Consider the following 6000-nt stretch of genomic DNA (forward strand, 5'->3'; position numbering starts at 1 on the left):
TGAATCCGGGTGTTGGAAGAGTAAGATCTGGCGTGGTGTCAGCCTGTTTTTGGTGCAATCCAGCCCGTGTAGGCATAAAAGGCTCATTTCGGAGCATAAGGTTGCTGAACTCAAGTGCTGATTCCAGGAGTTTTCCTCGGGCATTCGAGGTTTGGTAGCCCCATAGGGTGCTGTGAGCGTTAAAGTCGCCCCCGACAACTAAGGGGCCATCGAAACGGATGGTTGCGAGATGGGGGTTCCAGTCGTAATAATCTCTGTACCCTGAGCTGCTTTGGGGTCGGTAGTATGCTGTGACGAGAAGAATAGGCCTATTGTCGGGGGGGGTTTGATTCGGACCACAATTAGTTCTCTATGGGCGTTACCCATTTGGTTCCATCTGTACTGGATGGCTTCACAATCTTTCCGTACTAAGATGGCTGCTTGACCCTCTATAATGGGTGAGTTGTGACCAGGGTGCACAATTTTGGGATCCATAAAAGTAGCATATATGCTACTTTTATGGATCCCAAACTATAGTTATGAATGTTACATGGTCCGCGTGTTTCCTGTAGGAGGATAGCGAGAGGATTATGACAGCGAACCTGGTGTTTCAAGAGCGGGCCATTTTGGAGAAAACTGCGACAGTTCCATTGAATGATGAGCCTGTTAGAGCGTTGCCGGTGATGGTTCAGCGTTGGGACACTTTTTTCTGCAGCTTTACTTCGTCCAAACTCGCTCCAATGTAGGAGCGGAGTTGGTCCGAGAGATGGTGAAGGTCGGTCTTAATTAAGAGAATGAATGTATCCATGCAGTTCTTGAATCCCTTTAAAGGCCCTCTTCAATTCCTGCGACGCCTCAAATTTAAGTTTCGCCTCCCTTTGTAAGAACATTTGTTCGGTTACCCATTTACTTGGTACATCTATGATGGTATCGGGTGGGGGTCGCTTCTTTGATTTGGAGCGGCTGCGTCGAGCAGGCGGTGGCCCTGGTGTCTTTGACTGGACACGTGCTGGGGGTGTCCTGGCCTGATGGAGTTCTGCTCGCAACTTGAGTAGTTCGGCTCCGAGTTCTTGTATCTCTTGTTTGAGAATCTTGTTTTTGTTCACGATGGAATCAGTGTCCTCTTTTTGTGATTGGGCGGTGCTGTCTTTGCGAGGGCCTGCCACTGCATCGGCCCAGGTGACACCAGTTCTTGTTTTATATATTCCCGTCTGACGCTCTGCCTGTTTGGCTGTGGCCGGGTGGCCGGTTTCTTTGCATGCCGCACAGTATGGCGTGGTTACGCACGCTGCCTCAGGCGGATGCTGGCGACCGCAATCTCGGCAGACAGCAGCTGATGGGCAGAATTTTGCCATGTGCCCGATTGTGTGGCAATTAAAACATACCATGCGCTTGGGTCTGTACTCAGCTACCCGCACCAACTCCATGTAACACTTGACAACACGGGGCATGACTGCAGAGTCAAAGGTGAGGACAGCACGGTCGTACTTTCCTATCTTTTGGACTTTGATAATTTCCGCCTGTTCACAGCGTAACCAACTAAAAATGGTCTCATTGCTTTCCGTGGGGTCGATGCGGATGACACCACGCGATGTGTTTCTATTATGATCGATTTGTTCAATTTCCACATCAATTGCTGCTAGGCAACCATTGTTACGAAAAGTCAGGCGTTTTGTGCGAGCCAATTTCGTTGCATGGTCGGAGTCGTAGAGGGTGATTATGACACTGCTTGCCGCGTCATCGTATTTGATGGCCGCCATCTCAGCTAGCTCGGCGCTTGGGGAGTTACAGTCTATGGCATTAGCAATAGCCTGTCTCGGGATATCACACACTCGTACTTTGTTGAGTGGTCTCAATCGCAGCAAGAAACGAGCCCGACTCACCCTTTTAGTCTTCGAGGCTTTGGTCTTCTTAGTAGGTCCGACGCGGTGCCATACGCCCCCACCGTCGTCGTCGTCGTTCGTCTCGTTCATCTGCTGGTCGAGATCGGCGTCTTCGTCTTGATCGAGGCGCGTCGTGTGACCACGCCGCGTTGGAGCCGTTGCTCAAAAAGGTCTCGATAGGAAGCTTCGAAGCCATTCTTCTAGTGTCCTTTGAAGTGCCCTCTTCAGTCGCCTTTCCAGCCACGACGTCGCGGTGCTCCGAGGTTGAAGGAACAGCAGCGCCAACGGTTGCGTAGGCAGCGAAGGCAGTGGCTGTTGCTGCTGCGCTCGTGGCAGAACGCCGTCGGAGTGCTAGGACTAAACGCCGGCGTGCTGCTGCTTGGGCCGATTTTCGAACATGATGTGCTCGGTGTGGAGGAATGGTTACTTCTGGGTTGTCAGCACAGTTCGTAAATACTACTCACTCACTCAGCCAGTCAGCAAGGCGGCGTTCTGCTAGAAAAGGCCAATAATTACGGAGCCCATACGAGGCGCATCTGAATCACTCCAGCTGACGAGAGGCAAAACTTCGCCATGTAAATATATGCTCAATAAGCACTATCTCTCTATCTCGCTCTCTCTCTCTAGCTTACTGCTCGTCTGCTGGGACCACAACTGTCTCGTAATGAACTTCTCCTTGGCAAGTGCCCGAGTCCATAGAGTTTCTCAATATTAGTGAGAAACTCTATGCCCGAGTCACCTCGCCGCACACGTGACCTGGGCACTCTGATTGGCTCGTTGAGTTTGGCGCAAAGCGGCGTTCCTCGAAAAATGGGTCCAAGGCCCATCCTTGCGCGGCATAGGAATGTTGTCGCGAAAAGGCGTTTTGCGGCGAGCTCTTATTGCCGCAAGTGAGGACGTGCCTTTAGAGAGTGTGAAAAATGATTTTCGCTTTTGAAGCGAAAAATGAGTTTGTTATAATCAATTACGCATATGTTGAATGGAAGCGAATATTTATAAAAAGCAAATATTTTTTAGTCGAAGCGAATATTTAGAATTTCTGATAATAAAATGAAACTTGCAATTTCTTAAGCATACTTCAGTAACTTGCCTTTAGCAAAAAAGGATTGAAAAAAAAAATCTGCGGCACAAAACAAACATGCTGCTTTAGCTTTGCTGATTACTTATGCTTCATACGGGGCCAACATATACTTCGTAGGTAACTTCAGCCACAATTGTGTTTCAGTACGATTATATATTTGTACCCGCCGCGGTGGTTCCAACGTTACTAGATTATTTTCTAGTATCTAGTAACGTATCTAGTAACGTTGGGTGGTTCAGCGGGTAAGGAGTTGTGCTGCCGAACCCAAGTACGCTGGTTCGATTCCCGGCCACGGAGGCCGCTTTTCTGATGGAGGCGAAACGAAAACGCCCGTGTGTTTAAGATTTCGGCCGACGTTAAATATTCCCAGGTGGTCAAAATTAATCCGGAGCCCTCCACTATGGCGCGCCTCATCACCTGCGTAGTGTCGGCGCGTTAAAGCCTCAAAATCGAATCAAATCAAATCGGTATTAGTGGAATGATCGAGGATATAACAATATTATCCTTACAAGTTGCAATTAACACAGTTCTCAGGAGAACAAAAAAATAAAATAAACGTAAATGGCACGAACTCGGCGCACGTACCTGGGGAAAGAAGGGAGGGGGAGCGCAAGGCAAGCATGTGCACCGCCATTGGGCGGTGTACAGTCGAAAGCTTTACGACAGTAAGCACGGGAGCGCGTGTCGCTCAGTACATGCAGAGCGGAATTGCGATGTGATGGCGAACTGTCGTAGTTCGTACATTTGGCGTATCCGCTCCCTGACAACGGTTAATTGCGCTGTTGCCTGCTGCGGTAGCTACGTTAGATATCTGGAAATGGTTCCGGAGAACACATGTGCTCATGGGGGGGCTTTTTATCAAGCGCGAAACGGAGCGAACGCTTAAAACGTTTGCTTTTCGCTGCCCGATTGGGTGATAAGAAATGTGTTATCCTCCGTGACGCAACTAATAATGCAGCAGGCAGCCGCGAGATAAAGCGCTTCAAGGGAGTGTGCTCGCCAACCGCACCAACTGCGAAAGCACGCCAGCCTCTCATGTGTTGGGCGGCACGCGCTCCCGTGTTTAATGTCATAAAGCGTTCGACTGTACGTGCCAACCCTGCTTTGCAACCATCTGTTCGTGGATTCTTTTTCTGGTATATTATTTTTAGAAAACACTTGCGCCACAAATGTCGACTCACGTACAATAATCGTAAATATGGGCGAAGGGAATTGGTGGAATGAGTTGCGTTACATGGCTGCATCGCACATGAGAGAGAGAGAGAGAGAGAGAGAGAGAGAGAGAGAGAGAGAGAGAGAGAGAGAGAGAGAGAGAGAGAGAGAGAGAGAGAGAGAGAGAGAGAGAGAGAGAGAGAGAGAGAGAGAGAGAGAGAGAGAGAATAAATTTATTTCGAGGAAAATGACAGCGCAGCGCCAACGGAGCGCGTAAGCCCGCTGGCACGCGGGAGACACCGTGGCCGGGTTCGCTGGGCTTCTCTTGAAGCCATGTAACGCGAGCTATATACAGACGTACAGAAAGGGTGCATAGAGGGGATAAAAACGACGCAGTGCGTGTAATAAACGTGCACGGTCGGTACCACGGTCTCAACGCCTTCATTTAAAGAAACCTTCACTTCAACGTCTAGAAGTAGCTAGGAAAGCATATATAATTTTACCAACTTAATTTTTGCATGATTTGATCAGAACACCACATATCCCAGTGCGCAGCTAGGCTTTGTTATTTTGAGGGCGTTGACCAGAGTGTTTGAGTGCACCCACGTTATCGGGATGCCAAGGAGATAAGAGGTGCTCCAACTTGAACACCTTCGTCTTGTCCTTGGCCCGCACGCCACCGGTGCACTGCGGAAAAGCCTTTCGCCGCTAGCGGGAGAAGCTGGCCGGTGCACATGTTTTCGGCGGTCGATCGCAAGCGCTCGAAGTGCGAAACATTCGGTGCCCAACCATTTGTAATGCGTTGCAAAGGATACATTTTTCGTGTTCACTTAGCCGGGAATTTCTCGATTTCAACAAGGCAAAGTTTCACGTATCCGAGTGAAACAAAATTATTTTAATGTCGAATTAACTTCGAAAATATTCGAAGTTTCCGAATAGGGCTGTTAGATTCGAAACCGAACAGAGTATCGTGTTATTCGCTTCGAGTTTTGAAAATTCGCACACACCTAAAAAATATGTAAATGCGGAAACGAACAAAGGACAAACAATCTTGCTGCTAAAGAAATTACATTCATTTTAGGGCAGAAATGAACAGGAATGTGCATAAGTTGCATGCGCGCACGCATGAGCATTAGTTGTACACTTTCCATGCAGTCCACGCGGAACGAAACTTACCAGTCGCACGATTCAGCAGCCCGCTACCGCCGCACCGCAGAGGGATGCGCGTGGTTCGGATTACACGCCCTGTTCAAATTAAGCGATTTCCTGCGCGTCTCGACTGGGCGCTGACGCAAGTAGAGCGCCAGTTGTGAACCGCGCCTCCTAGGCACAGTTATACCTACGTCACGTAGAGCTATTACACTGCCCCGCCAGCTGCAGCATAGAACATAGCAATCGTGGGTTTTGAGACGGATGCGTGAACACCGGGACTCTTCGATTTGCACAGTCTCAGACTCACCCTAGATAGTCCGTGGGCAGTCCGGGAATTCTCCACGCCCAGAAAACGACATAGAGATAAGAAACTCTATGGTACTGACGACCGCCAGATTGCGTCACGGGGAGTCCGCGGTGAGTCCGTCCGGGATTGATTACCAAAGAGCCTCGCCGCGCGGCGGCGCCACGGCCGATCTGCGTTGGTGGATGATCGTAGCCGACGACACGCTTCAAGCGGTTTCCTTTGTCGCGCGGGTTTTCAAGGGTTGCGTGCGTCCGAGGTGACTTAAAGCAGACTACCGAGGTAAGCAGAAAACTGACAAGCCTCGGCCACCAGCATGGAGGAAAGAAATGGCCGCAAGCAACATGTGCTGTGGAGTGAAATGAACGCCAGAAACAACACAGACAAATGTGGTAAACTCTACTTTTTAGCCGTCAGAGCCGCTCCACAAACAAGCCCAATAATAAAAA

The 6000-nt window shown here is 49.6% G+C and overlaps 1 protein-coding gene across 3 annotated transcripts in view; it reads right to left on the reverse strand.

Annotated features, from left to right (window-relative positions):
• The window catches only part of LOC144140711 (kynurenine aminotransferase-like), a 70020-nt gene extending 64324 nt beyond the window's left edge, over positions 1–5696 (reverse strand). The window contains exon 1 of one of the 3 annotated variants that reach the window (XM_077672324.1): positions 5555–5647. The gene's annotated coding sequence lies outside the window, so the exon portion shown is untranslated. Of the gene's footprint in view, positions 1–5271; positions 5470–5554 lie in introns of those variants that run through there. The other 2 variants (XM_077672321.1, XM_077672320.1) reach the window with 2 other exon arrangements.
• Positions 5697–6000: the final 304 nt, after the last annotated feature.

Source organism: Haemaphysalis longicornis, unplaced genomic scaffold (assembly GCF_048455015.1).
Source record: "Haemaphysalis longicornis isolate Haplotype H1 unplaced genomic scaffold, Haemaphysalis longicornis Haplotype H1 scaffold_1, whole genome shotgun sequence".
NCBI classification, from domain to species: domain Eukaryota; kingdom Metazoa; phylum Arthropoda; class Arachnida; order Ixodida; family Ixodidae; genus Haemaphysalis; species Haemaphysalis longicornis.